The sequence below is a fragment of the Lucilia cuprina genome, chromosome 2 (assembly GCF_022045245.1).
Source record: "Lucilia cuprina isolate Lc7/37 chromosome 2, ASM2204524v1, whole genome shotgun sequence".
Classification (NCBI taxonomy): Eukaryota; Metazoa; Arthropoda; class Insecta; order Diptera; family Calliphoridae; genus Lucilia; species Lucilia cuprina.
The window spans coordinates 2,022,961-2,042,328 of NC_060950.1; the positions used below are offsets into that span (position 1 = coordinate 2,022,961).

Sequence of the window (19,368 nt, forward strand, 5' to 3'; positions counted from 1 at the left end):
ATAAAAGTCAATTTTCTGGCCAATCTAGAAGAGCTAGGACAAAAAGGCTGAAAATTAGAAGTCACTTTTATTTCCTACGAAAACTCGATTTTTTTAGTGAAAACATAAATGTCCATTTTCTGGCTAAACTAGAAGAGCTAGGACAAAAAAGCTGAAAATGTGTAATCTCTTTTATTTCTTACGAAAACTTGATTTTTTAGTGAAAACATAAAAGTCCATTTTCTGGCTAAACTAGAAGAGCTAGGACAAAAAGGCTGAAAATCTGTGATCACTTTTATTTCCTACGAAAACTTGATTTTTTAGTGAAAACATAAAAGTCCATTTTCTGGCTAAACTAGAAGAGCTAGGACAAAAAGGCTGAAAATCTGTGATCACTTTTATTTCCTACGAAAACTCGATTTTTTAGTGAAAACATAAAAGTCAATTTTCTGGCCAAAGTAGAAGAGCTAGGACAAAAAAGCTGAAAATTAGTAGTCACTTTTATTTCCTACGAAAACTCGGTTTTTTTAGTGAAAACATAAAAGTCCATTTTCTGGCTAAACTAGAAGAGCTAGGACAAAAAGGCTGAAAATCTGTGATCACTTTTATTTCCTACAAAAACTCGATTTTTTAGTGAAAACATAAAAGTCCATTTTCTGGCTAAACTAGAAGAGCTAGGACAAAAAGGTTAAATATCTGTGATCACTTTTATTTCCTACGAAAACTCTATGTTTTAGTGAAAACATAAAATTCCATTTTCTGGCTAAACTAGAAGAGCTAGGACAAAAAGGCTGAAAATCTGTGATCACTTTTATTTCCTGCGAAAACTCGATTTTTTAGTAAAACCATTAAAATCCATTTTCTGGCTAAACTAAAAGAACTAGGACAAAAAGGCTGAAAATCTGTGATCACTTTTATTTCCTACAAAAACTCGATTTTTTAGTGAAAACCTAAAAGTCCATTTTCTGGCTAAACTAGAAGAGCTGGGACAAAAAGGCTGAAAATCTGTGATCACTTTTATTTCCTACAAAAACTCGATTTTTTAATGAAAACCTAAAAGTCCATTTACTGGATAAACTAGAAGAGCTAGGACAAAAAGGCTGAAAATCGGTGACCTTTTTTATTTCCTATTAAAACTCGATTTTTAACTGAAAACATAAAATTCCATTTTCTGGCTAAACTAGAAGAGCTTGGACTGAGAGGCTTAAAATCTGTGATCACTTTTATTTCCTAAGAAAACTCGATTTTCTGAAAACATAAAAGTCCATTTCAATTTTTTAGTGAAAACATAAAAGTCCATTTTCTGTCTAAATTAGAAGAGCTCGGTTTTTTAGTACATCCATTTAAAGATATTTTACTATTAACAACTATACAACTATATAACATTGCGCCATCAAAAACGAAGAGAAAGTCTCAGAGTGATAATACACGCACTGAGTTTAGCAACCATGTGAAATGCAGTTCAAAAAGGGATATTTCATGACTGCAATAACTATGATGTGCGTGTTTTATCTTTATCATCTAACAAAGAATTCCATCCAGTTCTTGACCAAACGACCATATGAATTATTTAAACAATGAGCAACTTTGTGATTGACATATTAAGGCTGACAAAGTATAGAAAATAAGAGAGAATTCCAATACAATATGTTCAATTCAAACATATGGTTTACTTATCTTGATCTATTTAGATGTTAATTTTGTTGGTTTTTCAAATCTGTAATTAGTTACTAACATTGTTTTTAAAGTTTTTATAACCAATTTTAAGTAATTATAACCAAAACAAATTTAAATTTTGTTTAAATGTGAACATCAAAATGTAAATTATTGAAATTTTCATAAAAATGCGTGTTTAACTCGTGCCTAAATAATTGTTCTATATTAATAGAGCGCATATGTTTTTTGATTAAAAAAACACCCCCTTTTTGTCATTAGACTATTATTGAAATTTTCAATATTTACCCCTATAAACCCTTTTCTTATCAGTCGAATTCTTTGCGTTTTCATTCAAATGAGTTACGCTTGGCAATAAATATAGAATTGCACAAATTTCATATTTTCCATAATTTATTAATTTGATTATTATGAATACAATACAATGGTAATGATATAAATTAAAAAATTGCAATAATTTGAATTTTGCACTCGTACCATGAATATTCTCTACCTAATCAAGAAAAGCATAACGAAATGTGAGCATGCGCGCCTTTATGAAAAAATTATTTTTTATGACACACTTCCCATTGTTTATGTTACTATTCAAATATTCTATTAATTTTCCCCTTAAGCAAATGAGCTAATAATATTTATTACAATTCTATTTCTATAATTTTTTATGATGCTGATAGTTTTTCCTTTTTTTTTTGCGAGATTTTCAGACTCTGGGTTTATTTTCCTTAGGGTATTGAGTCTACTTCCCTGCTGTGTGTTTTGTGAAAATTGTCAACTCCTCCAGTGCAGTAAACAAAAACAATTATATGTTTAAGAATAATAATAATAAAAAATATAAAATCATATTTTTATATTTCATATTCTAATTATGGCCATATTTTGTTTTGGTTTTCTGACTCTTCTTTACTCTACTAAAACATTTTAAATTTCTCTTGCTTTTGGCTTTTGTTTGCCAAAAGCAGCTGCGTTATTGTTCTTTAGTTTCATATTTTAAAATTTCATTAGAATTCTTTATTCAGATTTTCATAGCTCATCATTCATTCATTCAGTTTTGCTCTTTATTTTCATATTTACAATATTAAATATGAATAAATATGATGTATTACTTTGATAATGACATTTAAGTAGAGCAACATCAACATGAGTAACATCATCATTATTATTATTGTTATTACTACTATTGTTATTGTTAAGATGAAGTGGAAGTAAGACCTTTGTCTTTGTTGCAACATTATTATCAGAAATATATTTTGAAATTAATAATGTATATGAATATGTACAACTCTGTACGCTTCAATGGTCTTTCTTTTGTTTTCAAAGTTATATATAATTGAAATTATTGGGACATTTTTAAAAGTATATTTTACATAGCAAATATTTCAAATAATCAATCTATTGATGTGTATGCATTCAAGTATTTTCAATTTATCGCATAATAATTTAATCAAAAAGAAAACTAACTAAACTCTGATGAATATGTTGGATATTAGGAACTAGATTTCATGCTAAGAAACCACATTTCAAAATTATATTTAATAATTTGATAAGAAGAAGATAAGAAGATTCATAAAACATGAGTGCAAACTTGCTTAAATGGTTAAACGATAGCCGAAGGTTGAGATATTGGCCCATAGACTTTAGAATTGTAAATAAACTGCAAAATTTTACTTCTTTTTAGAAAATGTTCTAAAATAATATCATTTCAATTCTTTTTATGTTGGCTCTACTCCAGTATCTAGATAAGAACGCAGATGCATATTGAAAATCCTTATGAAAGACTTGATAAATCTATCTTTACTTTATCCGCGTTCTTATTTGAATTATGTTCAACGCGAAGTCAGATATTATATATATTCTGATAAACTTATATTTTATTTAATATAAAAACGAAATGAAAACACCTTTAGGTGTTATAATTTGGATTCTAATTTAAAGCAGACAACTTTTAAAATATTTAAAAGCAATTTCTTAAATTCTAATAAGAACTGCCAAGAAAATTCAATTCCATTCTTCAGTTTTGAAATAAATCATTTGAAACCTGTTTACACTTAATTACAAAATGATACATTATTTTAATATCTATTTAAGCTGATATTTACATAGACCAAACGTCATTCAAATAAAATTTATTGCGCACACAGATAAAATTTAAACCCTTCCAAAACTAAGGCATTTCAATGACCTTTCTTTTCTATTCAGCACTCAAGCAAGGCAAAACGATACACTGTCAAACAACAATTTATTATGTGAAATATTACTTAGACATAAAAACTCCAAGAAAGATTTAACTAAAAGAAATAATGTGGAACAAAATGCTGCATAATCGCCGATAATCGTAAGTGATTGAACTAGCCCTTTTTGTGAAGAAGAAGAAAATTAAAACTAAATACTTAATAAACATACGGAAATAAATTTGTAGAAACCCGATAAAAGATATGTATTCAAATTAGTTTGAATATTTGTTTAAACGCATGATTTATGTTGGGGATTTGAACTTCAAGAATTTTTTTTTAAACAAAATGACAAATGATCTTCTAGTAAACAACAAATTTGTTGCAAACGAGTGCAGCTGGTACTTATATGAAACAGATTCAAATTATTCAAATTAGTTAGACTTTTTCCACAATTTGTGTTTGTTTTATTACAGTTATTTATTTTTTGTATACTAATATTGAGTTTTATTAACAAAATTATTCAAATAATTAACCCTTTTTAAGGGTGGTACTTGTATTATTTTAAGAAAAAAAGATACAAAAATAACAAATATATAACAATTACTGTACCACAGTCATATTGATTCAAGTGTTTTATGACGTTTTTTTATAAATTAAATTTTTATTTAAATCTGCAAGAAAAACTGTTACATTTTGTTGAGTAAATTGTAGAAAAAAAGGTTAAATTTGTTTGTTTGCTCATTAAAAATTCAAATGAATTTAATACCCTTTTTTCTTGCTGTTTATGATTCTGATGCATAAATAATTTGATTGAATGTGTAAACATTAACGATTTTGTATTTTTTAATGCATTTTTTGTGGTTTTTAATGATGTTTTTTCATATATTTTTTAATTTTGAACATATAAATTTATTAATAGCACGGGCCAAACCAAAAACAAATAGGATTTATTTAAATAAAACTTTATTCATTTACAAATATTTTATTACCTAATAATTAGGAAGGCAATTGAAGTTTGAACAAGAATAAATATGGAAAAAATATCAAATAAAATTCCTTACTAAGAGTTTTAGTACGGAACTAGTACTTCGGCGAGACTAAGTAGTTCTAACAAGCAATAGTTACCTTAAAACTTAGTTTATTAAACTTTCAGACATTTGTCATTTAAAATTTACTAACAAATGATTCTATTTTATCACATTTAGAAGGATTCGAAGGTAATTGCCTTTTTGTACAAACAATTCCATTTATAAAATGTTTTTAACTTCCATTCCAAAGAATTCTGCTTAACATTAAATATATTAAAACGTTTGAAATTTAAAGCAACAATCAATACTTTTTATACATGTTCCTTAGGATTACATGTTAATATTTTCCTTTAATGTGGCTTTTGCAAACCAAATTCCGAAAAAGCCAAAACCTGAGAAGTGTTACCAATATGTTGAACATCTTAAAATATGAAATGCATTTTGAAAAAAAGTCTTACATTAAAACTAGTATTCAATAAATCCCATTAAGCATACATTCTGCATTCAAAGCACAATTTCAGAAGGAATTAAAACTTATTGATTGTATACAAGTCCTTCTATTTAGTTGGTTTTTTTTTCTACGCCATAATGTAATGTAACAACTAACTCCTTAATAAGAAACAACAAAAACTGTATAATTATTGCAATAAAATCCAAAGGAATTTTGAAAATTTATGCACACTTGCATATGGTTAAATCCATTTTAGTATCAAATCTCTAAAGCAGAGATTCTACAGTCAATATATTCTTTAATCTATTTTATAAAGCAGAAACAAAAACATCATTTATACTTCTAAATACAGAGGATTTTTAACATGTTCAATTATTTCCTTTTAATGCAATTGTTTGTCGTTAAACTAATTGAGAATCGCTGTATTACCATTACATCGATGATAAGAAAACATTATTGACATTTTGCTACAAATGCATTGTGGATTGTGTAAGATGTACTGCTGTAATAATACTTAAGAGCTACCAATATCGGCAATTAATACTTATTGCTCCTGGCTTTCTATGAATGTGAACTGTAAACACACAGCAGCAGCAGACAGAACCAAAGACACAGGAGCCTTTATCAAGTATGAAAAGTTTTGTGTATAAACTCATTTACTTAGGCTAGAAAAGCAAATATGTATAAAATGAAAACTGCAGACATAAAAATTAATTCAAATGAATTGTGGTTAAAGCAATAGTAGACTGGAAAAGGCGTTATTTAAACTTATTGCTGTAAATGAGTTAAATATACTAGCTATTGTTAGTCATAACTAACATGTCGACGATTGAAAGCCGAGGAGTTATAGATTACATCTATTGTTATCTACATCCCCAAATTCATCGTTAACTGACCGAGACCCGATTCTTCTGATAGTATAAACCCCAAGTAATAGTCAACTGAAGGCAGTGGCGACCAAGAGCGTTAATCTAAAGAACATAAATGACATCATATGAAGAAGACCTCTGAAGACTGTACTAGTCATATCCCAGATAAAAACAAAAGTCAATTTAAATGCATTCTGTAGGGCATTAAAATGTTGTGGTTATACCAGGTATCACCCGCAAAAACGCAGTCAACAAAAAAAGTCATAATACCACTGATTGTGTTGCTTACAGGCAAATTGTATGTGTTTGTTAGTGTAACAACTCTAAAACAGCAAAAAACAACTGTATGAATCAAACCGCACCACACATATGTATGCATGTATTATACCACCATACTGCAACAGACCACATCAAACCAAACCGGATAGTGTTAGAGAATAAATGTGCACTACTCGATATACTACGTACCGGAATAGCCTGGGGTGTTGCTGGGGTCCTTAAACATAGACATACATAGACAAATAAATGTTATTCCTTTCAGCAGCATAGCTCTCTTACCATACAATACAAATATGTGGAGCAGATAGGGAAGATACTGGCATTCATTCGTACATGGTGCATCCATCCATGAATGTGTTTTGCACCATTGGTGGTTGATATAGTAAAATTGTTATTGTTATTGTTACTGATGTTTGCTATTTTGTCCTATTGTCGGACATTTGTAACTGTGTTCCTCTTCTCTTTTTTATTTTCTTGTCTATTTTGCTTTATTGTTGTTTTTATTTGTTGTATAGTATAAATACATGTGTTCATGTATCCATGAAGTAGCAAATTGTAAAATTTATTTATTTATTTAAGCATTTACTTTTTTATTATTGTTATTTTGTAATTACACTAGAAAAATACAACAAGTTTTGTATTTGTTTGTGTTGCAGTTGTAAGTTTAATAAAAATACCTTCGTTGCAAGAGTTCGGAGACAGAGTCGTAATATAAGTTGAATATTTATTTAAGACTCTTATGAAAATAAATTGCTTTAGTTTATTATCTATTCAATAGACAGAAAGGATATTCGTGTGGCTGTTTGTATTTGCAACATATTTATTTGTAGCCATTTTCATATGTTCTAACTACAACTTTATCTTATTTTACATTATTTTTATTATACAATTTTTCGCATTGTATGGAAAGTCTTTATATGTTTAACGTTAAAACAAACAAACAAAAGGTTGTAAAGTGTGCTGCTGGTTTGTGTTAATTATTTTTAGAGAAACTGTCAACTATTGCTCAAGGTATCAGTCACGTAACTAGTTCCCTTATCTTTTTTCTAAAATTTTTTATTTATGCAGAAATATTAATTTCTCTGATTAAATATGTAAAAAAAACTTTAATATTAACGTAATATGTCCTAAGAGACCACATACTGTCATCTTACCCATGATGATTTTTAATAACTTATGAATATGCAATAGTACGTAAATATTTAAAATATTTTATTTGCTCTTTTTTCACTAAAAAATTGATTTATAAACCTCAGGATTACAAAACAGTTAAGCTGATATAATCTGGTGTTTAAATGGGTGAAGGGCGTGTTTACTTGTCAGCCTACCAGTACAGCAACCAAACTGTCCATGTACTCTATATATAACATTTTGACATAACTGCATCATCATGAAGCATCAACATTGTTGAGCTGTCAAGCTGAGAGCTGTCAGTGACAATAATGTGCTGTGCGCTAAATTCCTTTCGCATTTTAAATATTGAGTGGCATAAAAAGGCTTTCGCTAGCAAGCCTTTTAAATGATCACAAAATGATACAAATGTTACTTTAAATTAAAAACAACAACAAAAATAACTACGTATTAAAAAAAACATTTTTGCAACAAAACTTAGCAGTAGATGAATGTTGAGGCAGCTGTTTTTATTTCAATACAATAAACTTAACAAACGTACAAAAAGGCTCATCTTCCACCACATTATTTTGATTATAATCACAAGACAACATCATAATCAAATATAAAAACATAAAATTATCAACATAAATCGTATTCGTACATCATAAAACATCAGATTTGTAAATGTCATTCAGACAGTCAGTTGATCTGTTTGTCAATGTTCCTCCTTACTTCCCCTCTCTCAATTAATAATGAATAATGAACCAGTTTTTTAAAAAAATTTGTTGTTTTTTAATGTACATTTTTATCTTTTTTCCCTAAATGTTTTGTGACATTTTCATAAAAAATTAAGGCAGAGTTTTTGTTAAAAAATAACAAACATGCAGAATTTTTTATTTTACATTGAGATTGTCTGATAGGGTGGGTTTAATAATAATAAAAACAACAACAGTAATCAATGTTGCATGATGTTAAAGATGCTGCAACGTTATACAATCCATAGAGTAGCGCGTTAAAATCTCAGATAATTTTGAAACATTTTGACCTTCATTCGTTATGAAAAAACACAAACATCAACAAACAAAAAACGAAAATAAGCGAAACGGTCAAAAAGATTAAAACCACTTTGAATTTCGATTAGTTTGTTGTGTTTTTAATAGAAGTTATTATAGTTGTTCCGTCATTCTGAGGCAGTTTTTGATAAAAATTGTAAAAGGGCTTTTTATGTTATTTTAATATATTTTGACATGGAATTTTATAATATTGTTTACGAAATAAGGGATAAATTGATATAATCTTAATAAAATCTACAGTGTAAGTGTGAAATATTAAATTTAAATTGAGATTAAGATCATAAAAAGTTAAGGCTACAAACATATATTTGTTTTTAGTTTAAAGTAATGGAATATTTTTTCAATTTCAGCCGAAACTATATAAAATGTTTCTATTACATAACCAACATACATTTTAATGTATCAAAGCATCTGTATTACTTAAAAATAGTTTGTTAAGTAAGCTGATCACTTATTATTTATAACTTTTCATAATTTGTCTAAATTCTTCTGTCATATTTTAATAAGTAACATTTCACAAAAATATTATACTAAAATTATCAAAGAAAAATTTTAATTTTTAAAATTTTACAAACTTTCAGTATTAAAATTGGCACCCTCTACCCAAAAACCAACATCTGTACCTTATTAAATTTAATATTTTATCCTAAACAAACAAACCAATTAAAAATTTTCTAAAACAAAAGGACAATTACAACTGTGTAACATTAACTGCCTTTGTGTAAAACAATGTCATAATTATTATTGGTCAGTCAACCAATTATCGTGCATAATTTTTCAATTCGAACATAGAAAAACACAAAATCCTAGAATCATGTCATAATTTCAAAAATAACATTTTAATTGACTATACCAAGTGATTTGTATTAAAACGCATAAAACAAAGACAGGACACGCGTTTGTTTTTTCAAAAATTATGAACATGATTTGTAAAACTTTAATTTACAGCCCATATGTGTAGTGATGTGTGAAAAACTGACCCTTTTGTTTGGCCGGTAGTTGGTACAGAAAGACAAATTCAAAGTTAATCGAATTTGTGGAGAGTAGAAAAATAAAACAATTACAACCATAAATTGTTATTAGCTCTTGGTCACGATTAGAGTTAAAAGAATTTAAATAATATCAATTATCCTGCGGCGTTGACCCTTTTTACCTAAACTCGCAACAGTGGCGAGTGGACAGTGGTCAGTCAGTTTTTCAAATTTAAATGTTACCCGTGCGCAGAAGCAGCTGTCAATAAGTCGTTCGTGCACAAAGAATATTTAAAGTTGTTGTTTTTAGTGCTTAAAACAAATTAAAGGGATTATTATACAAAACTAAAGAAAATATTTAAAATAAGTAAAAAGTTTTTGTTTCGTGTTGAATAGAAAACTTGCAGCAAACAAATATTTGACCATCAATTTATTATTTTATATTAAACAACATCCCTAAACTATCTATAACCTAAAAATATGGAAATGCATGCAGCCCCATGCCGAGAATGTGCATTAGTCGTCTTTGCATTTCAACTCAAAAAAAATAGGCGTTGCCATAATCTGTATTCATAAATTTTCTATACGCATGCGCAACTGACACTTCACTCGCATTGGAAATATTGGGTGCTGATAAATAAAGGATTAGAGGCGTCATTTTTTTTGGTACTCGATAACTGCGGTATGTTGTTTAACTATAGATGAAAAACAATTTTCGTATGGTTGCTATTGTCATCACATTTTATAAATTTCATATTATTTTTCTACAATGTTTCATTTCTAGTGGTTTGTATTGTTTGCAGCCAATTTACCGTAAAGTGGCTGCAGTGACTGCATTGTCACTTTCATTGTGCAACAAAAGAATTATTACCTTTTTTTGGGGTAAAAGTTGACAAATTTTCAATTGTTTTTTATTTCTATTGAAGGTAAGATTTATTATTGATTGCCGCGAAAGGTATAGAAATTAAAAAGGGATTGAGCAAATGGATAAAAGTGAAAGGGTTTTAAGTTATTTTATTGATTAGCCAAAAATTATAATCCAGATATTATCAAAGTTAAAATGTATTTCCGTAAAATTGTTCAAAAATAAATTGAAACGTTTTTATTGATAAAATAGATAAAAATAAAGCGTTTTTGAAGCAAATGAGATTGTTGCAATTAAAAAAGTATTAGTAAACTTTTGAAACTAAATTTTAAATAAAATAGTAATTTTTTGGTTTAAAAGTATCTTAATGGTCTTTAAAATTGGACAAACATCTATTACATAGATTAGTCTCTTGACTATAATATAGAAAAGTCAATAAAGTTGTATACATATTATTGACCAGTCATATTAACTCCATATTTCAGAGACTATACTATTAAATAGACTAGTCAAAATTCCTACAATAAACCATCTATAACTTTATTAAGTATTTATGAATTTGGGGGATATTTAGAAGTCAAAAGACCTTTAAAAAGACAAGTCGATATTCCAAAGACTAATATGTTACAGACCATAGAATAACCAATTGTCAAGTCCATTGAACTATTTTTAAACATAAAAATTTATATTTTTTATAAAATTTAGTTCTGTTTCAAAATTAACCTTTTCTATGACCGGTTCATAATATGATTTCTGGGTGCAAAAGTACATCAGCTGTAAAGGAACTACAGCAAAAATTGTACAAACAAACATTTTCAAGATAATAGAAAAAATAATAGCTTAAATATTGGGCGTAATTTTTGTAATTTTTTTACAAAAAAGTGTATATAAAAAAATTTTTTGCTTAAAAGCACATTTACAAATATTATGTTAATAAGTTTTTTTTTCAAGAAATCTAAAATTATACATCCGGTTCAAAAAAAGTTACGCCGACCAGAAAATAGTGTTACCAGTGGTTAGATTTTCAAGTTTAACTAATAATTTGCCGTTATTAAAACCCACATTATAAACTCCTTCTATTCACGCTGACGTTGCGTCATCTGCCCTTATATGTACGAGGGTGAGAGTGACAAATACACACGGCCCACTTCAAAATGTAACAACAATTTAAGAAGAACAAACAGTTTAACACAGTTGTATGGAAATTCAAAAAGAGTGCACTGTCAAGTACCATAAACAGTTCCAGTGTAATCAAATACTTGTAGGATGAATCCCTTAACAAATGCCCATCAAAAGTTTAGTTTTTTGTTAATAAAATCAAAAATTTTTTGCAATTTAAGCCTTTTAAACATTAATTGTTAGTTATGTTACGACAAACAAAATATTGTATTCCAAAAAAAAAAAAAAAAAAACTTTAGAACAGAGAAAAAACTCAAAATTTGCATAAATTAATGGTGGCAAAGGGTTGTTTCCAAAAAACCCGCTGAGCTAGTTGTACTGTCTGTAGGGAAAAGGAAAACGTAACATTTTTGCTTGATGATTTGTATTACTGAAGTGGTACTTTAAATTCAAATGTTGTATGTTTCATTTCGAATTAATCCTTTTGTTATTTTTAAAGTATTTTTCTGTTAAAGACAAAATAGTATTAAAACAAACGGTTTTAAATTTCATACATGAAGTGGTTGATTACAGTCGAAATTTTCAAATGGACTTACGCCTTTGGACATGTACAATCAATCTACTACAAAAATATAATGTAGTGTTGCTATAAAACAAATAATGTGATGATGACAGTGATGATTTACATAAAAGCTTTGATTATTATTATTGTGTACCAACTACATTTATAAAGTAAATTTGTTGGAATGGTTAAGTTGTGGTCTAGATTTTTATGTTATAGCTTTTGGCAAATTTTGGGCGTTAACTTAAAATCGCCTTAACCCGCATAATTGTCACAATCATATGGGTTTTAGGATGTTCGTAAAAATGTTTTATTTGCACTTTGATGGGAAAGGGTTAGTCGATTTTGATTATTCAGTACAACTAGTCATTAGTGTAAAACATATCTTCATATAATTTGGAAAAATCTAACGGGTAACATATATATTAATATGTTAATGTAAAATAACTTCCGTTTACGATATTAATGTAACGAATTTTTTAAATACATTATGCAGGTATTATTTACAAATTGTTTACAAAAGTATTAACATTTCAAGATTAGTTTTAAAGATTCCCAAAAATCAGACTTTTGGTTGAAAAAATGCAAAAAAATGATAAGAAAAAGTCATATAATCGATTTTGTAGGTAAAGGTGGAAATACATAAATGAGAAACAGTCGAATAAGTCTTTCAACAATAAAACAATAATTTTTAGTGAAAACTGTAAATTTTGAATAGTTGGCTGTTTAGTAAAAAATCATATCAATTCCCTGAAGTAAATTGTATTATATTTTAAGAAAATCCTACATTAAAAAAGATTTTCCAGAAAATAAAATTGAAACTGATTATTGAGATTATTTTATCTTTGAATGTTGTGTAACAATTTGTAAACATTTCTCAAAACATCTTACACTTACTCTGTGTAATTACCATCGAAAAATAAAACCAAACATGAAAAAGTATGTATGTAATAATCACTTACTAAAACATATTTTAAATTGCTGTTTGCCACTAAAATATGTGCATGATAATTATGATCACGACATATGGTTTAACAAATTTGGAATTATCACAGATTTGTGGTGCGTTTACATCATGTAAATCGATGGACAAGCTCTGTCATATTAAAAAGAAAACCCAGAGATAAAAAACATATAAACACACAAAAACATGAGACTTACAAAGTGCTTATTATGTATCGAATAATATTAACTACACACAGTAGGACATCATCCAACTAAAGATTTATTCATTGAATATTGTATTGATGTATAACTACTAAGTTACACACTCACAATAAATTCATACCACACCATAGGATCTCATCAAGTGTCAGACTTAACGTCACCATTATTGCAATCGATGTTTCACGGTTATAATGAATTCATACTCTTACATGGCTTTGCAACAGTATCATCATCATCGTCATCATTGTTATCATTCTCTTCGTCACTGTAGCCACTTTCTATATGCATTTGCAACCAGGTGTGTTGTATGTTTAAGTATCTGTGTGGTTGGCTGTATGTCTGTCTATCTGTAAATTTATGTCGCAAAATTCATTTTCATTTCACGTAAAAACGATTAATTCTGTTTTTATTGCTGTGTGTGTCTGTCTTTACGGTTTTTTCTTTTTTTTTTGCTTTTTTTGTGATGATAATGGAAATTGTGGACCATTTTTTTATTCAATCGGCATCCTGCTGGGTTTTTTTTTATTTTCATTTAAGTTGTGTGAAGAGACTAGATAATTGTGGTGCGCAATATAAAGTTGTTGTACACTTTTTAGATTTCATTTAATTACTAGAAGTTGTTAATTTTTGTTAATACATTTTGCATTTTGAATTTGCAAATATTTATATCTGAGTGAAAGAGTGAGAAACTGATGATAGTCTGATTGATTTTAGCAAACGCAATTACACTGGGACTCCAGGAGCGTAAACTCCTCACCTTGCATTTTTACGAACATCATTAATTATACTGTGGTTTTAAATTTTGCAGTAAAATTACTTTGGGTTAATAATTTTTACTGTACAAAAAGACTAAAACTTAAAGACCAAAGTTTGAATTGTGGAATGTTGGTGGAAAAAAACTTATATAGTGCCTTATAAAGGTTTTGTCAAATCCACCAGATTATTGAAGCATAAGTTAGAATTATTCTTATCCGGTATGTTATAGTGAGACTGAATGTCGAAAGATTAACGTGAACACCTGCCTTGACGGCCTTATCTCACGGTGGTCTTTTTCATCCACTGCGTAGACTAGAGACGGTCTACCATGCGTCCTCAATGAAGAACTCAGGTAGCAATTTTTGTACATGGATGCCCGGTCCATGTACAAGAACTTTGTTGAAGTACTCGAGCTATCTAATCTCTTGCCATAGCAGCCCAGTTGCGGAATGACAGGCCGCATTAGAATTAATTCGCGTACCCCGGCAGGGAAAAGCAATCACTGGTCTAAAGTCCCAACATGTGTGACGAGTCCCAACATCAGGTGAAATCAATCTTCCGACAATGCGGAAGTGACCACCTTTAATAATGTCATGAAAGAATTGCATTATTAAAAATGCAATCTCCATCATCTAATGACCCATTCCAGTGCATTCCTTTACCTCTTAAAGCCCGCACAACCACACTACTGAGATGGCTCTGTTGTTTTGGCAACAGCACCTAAAATGGATCTGGATCCCTCTTTTATGAACCAAAGTCAATTAATTCCAATAATTGCCCCGACAAATAGTCTCGCAGCATTATCAATATATCTTGTTGAGATGGCAACAGCAGCGAAGAACTTCCCCGAAGCGTAAAAAGGCATACTAAATAAGTACTAATCTCCAATATATGGAAACTTTCCCGATCTTTCACCAATTTTAGCATTAGTTCCATTCCCATGATCATAAAGATCGATCTACGGGATGACATGCAACCATTGAATATTGACCTGACGATTCCCCAGCATATACTGGCGTCCCACTACACGAACGGTAAGATATACCGATCGGGTTTAGGAATCCAGCATATGCTGCTTTGTACACAGACCTGTTCGAAGAGAGATTTATCCAACCCATTAGGTATAGGATCCTGAAGGAACCTCAACCAACTGACCAGCAAGGACATAGTCCTGCGGGCAAATGGCCGTAGTGCCAGATTATATATCATGCCAAACCATTCCGAGGCGAAGCCAAGGATACATTTGACATCACCAGTTTATACTTAGTCCCGGCAGACTGGTAGCACCTCTTTACCAGGGGATTGTAATACACCATGATGAAGATTTCATCATGGAAACATGCCCCCGGGGGTTAATAGTGGGACTATCGACATTTAAATTTTCGGTCGAGGGACATTAAGTTATCATTCTATTAATTTTACATCTCCGATGTTAAATCATTTTATTAACTGCCAAAAATTTGATTGATCAACTTAATGTCTTAACATTTTTTTTCCATTTTGCTCCTAGATTAAAAACATAACTCCAAATCACACATATGCTTTTGTTAGTACCAAAATGTAATACAATACAAAACCACATTAAAAAATAATTTTCAGGATTTGATAATGACTACTTATGGTAAAGTTATTTTCCAGCTGTTAATGATTTGCTTGCTCATCTATCATATTGACTCGTGTCTTGACTCATCAATCCATTCAACCGTAGTCTTTACACTGATATACATTCGTACATAAAACTATCCTTTATCCACTAGAATAGACCCAACTATCAAAAAATAGAAATCAAAACTCTAACCAAAAACCACCACCTATCCTTGTAAAAAAATACAGATTTATAATAGACAAAAAATACTGAATTTACAAAAACAAAAGAGGCTTGTAGGAGGTCAACAGTAGTGTATGTAAAAGGTCATTAGAATTTTTTTGTATGGTTTTTAACAGTTTTTCCCTTAAAAAACGTGTCTATGGCTTTTTAGCTACTTAAAAATTGATTAACTACTTTGGACCAACTGACTGACGACTGTTTGTCTCTCGTTGCAGGCTTCAATCAGCGCTCTCTATATTAATTGCTTAATGATGAATGGTTTTTTTGAGGAAATTAAAAAAATGTTGTTGTTTGTGAAAAAAGGACATCTGCTTTTTTCAATTCTCTCGTCACATTAGAGTGGTCATCAAAAAACTTTATTAGCAAATTTTAGTTTACATTTCTGACGTCCACTCCACCATTGTACACTCAGCATGTTGTCTTTTTTTTCGTTGAATAGAAAAACATTTTGTCACATACAATGTCATAGACCTAATAACAATGCCACTGATTTTTAATTATATATTTTAGCATTTTATTAAAAAAAAACAACAAAGCAAACAATAAAACTAAAGTAACGCGGTTTTTTTATTTTGTAGAATTTGTTCATGTTCTTTCGTATATTAAATTTCGAATTAAAAACAACATTTAAGATTTTGTTTTCTAATTTTCATGCGAGAATAACTTTAGTAAATTGCAAATATTAAGTTGTACGAGTATTTAGTGGCATTAAGAAACTTTAGACTTGAATATGTTCTTGTAAAACATGAAAATTCTTGTTAACCACAATCCATTGTCTAGAAAAGTGTTGCAAATGGTTAAAATTAATATGAATAAATAATATTATAAATATATGTTTTGAGAGTTTGTATAACATAAAATCAAGAATGTTTTGTGCATTTTGAATTACAGAATTCAAGATTTCTTAAAAAATATATATTTCTTAAATGTTGGTTAACATTAATCACGTCAATTTTTTTAAGAAAACTATTGATTTAATCGATTTAAAACTGCTAACAAAACAGTTCATCAATTATTTCTATGACAAATAATAAATTCGTTTCCGAAAACACTTGCAACTAAAAAAATCATAATAACATGATTTCAAACAAACAATGGGTCAATCAATAATCGCCCGAAAATAATAACAAATCTATGGTAAAACTCGTGCCATTAACACTAAAGTGTGCCGGCTTTTGTAAGTAATACTTGAAAACGCATTAACACCTTAAGTGAATGAAACTGGAAACTTAAAAGACGTTGATAATGAATAAGACGTTAAAACTAGCGACGAATGAACACAGAATAAGCTGCAGTCATGAAATATTATTAATTTCAAATTTATGATACGATTGTTTTTAGTTGGCAGTAAAACAAAAGAAATCATAACTGATGGTTGAGTGGAAAAAAAAAGATTTTTGAAATGTTCAAATTATGCTTCTGGTACATTTGTATGCTCTTGTAAATATTTGATAACATTATTTATTGGTTTTTGGCAAAACCCTTGATACAATTTTAAAATGTATTCAACTGTAAATTTAAAAAAAAAAACTACTGTTTTATAACAATTGACATGTATACAATAATATGAACTAAATTTGCCATTCTTATTTAGGATCAATAGACAACCCTTTAAATAACTCCCCTTTGCAAAAAAAAAATCATTAGTTTGAAGTAGCTCTAAAATGACACATGATGGTATATGATGATGGAATAAAAGCATGAATTCAAGCATATACTCATTCAGCCTTAAAAGATTTAAAGAAAATATAATAGTTTTGCTTGTTATGTAACTACTTAGGTAAGTAGCTATAGTACAGTAGTTTAGGGTACTTTTTTTATTTTTTGCTGTGGTGGCTTATCTCTTTGATTTGATCACTTCATTATTAAAAATTTGTTTTGCCTGAATTTTCTCAATGGCAATATTTCGCATTTTTGCAAAGATATCTGTTTGTAAATCAAAATTGAGATATGTATCTAAATTAAGTAAATTACTAAAAGGTAACCCACATTCGCACACACATAAAGACCGACGTATAATTTTTTCCATAACTAAAAATCGATTATTCTATGTAAAATCTTTGCCTGTTTTTGCTCTTATTTGCATTGTTCTAGCGCAGGCGGCATATCATTAACCATTATTCCATGGACCGTTGTCATTCACATGAAAAATATTCATTGCAAATTAACATGTTTACTGTTGTTGTTTTTTGTTTATTTGTTTTGCAACTAAATTTAGGGTAAGTTTATGTGTTCCGTTTTGGCACAAGTACTCATATTGTACGCATGTGCGCCCGACATTGTGTACGTTGCCTTCGGTTTGGTTTAGCTGCAGCTTCCATTGCAGGCGCCTTTATTAAAATTGAAATGTTTAAATTGAGTTGTTGGTTCATTAGCCAATTGTCTTTATTGTTTTGTGGGCCTTTGAATTAATTCAAATTCAAACATTAAACGAACATGCAGCCAATAAACCTACCAGATAGATTTACATGTGGAAATACATGCAAATACATAAATAAACAAAAAGGAAGCCAATTTATAAACAAAAGTAAATCAAGTTGAAACAATGGACCAGTAATTACAAATAGTTTGCCCGACAGTCAGTGCTTCAAACAGACAGGTATATAGAAAAAGGATTTTCATTAAATTGCTGTTTATATTAAAATTTAATCAGTAAAATATTATAACATACTAATGTGTCATTCACAAACAAATAGTTTTTATATAACGAAAGAGGAATTTTTATGCATGTATTTGTATTTTTATTTGTATTTGTTATATTTTAAAATCGAATTCAATTAAAAAAATATTTTTTTTTTAAAAATTAAAACGAATTTTTTTCTTTGTTTTGAAATTCAATTTTGTTCTCTGTGTGAAAATTATAAAAACTATTGCATACTTTTAGTAATTTGTAAAGGTGGTGCCAAATCATACAACTTATCCTAGTCAAACACCAGTGTCTATAGCTTACTCACAAACCTCACATTTGTATTACTATGCTTCTCAAACTGTAGCAGAATAATAAGAAATAATTTTAATGTTTTTTAGGAAAAATAAAAAACAATTAATTAAAACTAAGATTTCCTATTAAATTCTATATAAAAATTATACATGGAAATATTTTTTAATAAAATATGTAAAATTAAACATTTTAAATCAACTTACATGTCTTTAGCAGAAATTTCCACGCCCGCCTCAGCTCCAACATAATCGTTTTTTAACTCTTGCTACACCTTCCAATTCCTTTCACTATTATTTTATATGAAACTTGTTGATTATTTTAAGAGGGACATTTTTTCTTATTTTGTTTATAACAACATTTTATATGTAAACAAGCTGACACACACACATACACTTAAAAAACATCAGTAAAATTTAGAAAATTTTAGAAAACAATACAAACTACAATATTTTCATAGAAATTTATCAAAGCTTAATGAAATATATATTTTAAAAACTTATAGCACATTTTATTGGAAAGTTT

General features: G+C 28.9%; 1 protein-coding gene across 1 annotated transcript in view; it reads right to left on the bottom strand.

The window, feature by feature from the left end:
• Window positions 1-19,261, bottom strand: part of LOC111688439 (rap1 GTPase-activating protein 1) — a 208,451-nt gene extending 189,190 nt beyond the window's left edge. The window contains exon 1 of the mRNA XM_046946532.1: window positions 19,050-19,261. The gene's annotated coding sequence lies outside the window, so the exon portion shown is untranslated. The remainder of the gene's footprint in view (window positions 1-19,049) is intronic.
• Between the last annotated feature and the right edge of the window lie 107 nt (window positions 19,262-19,368).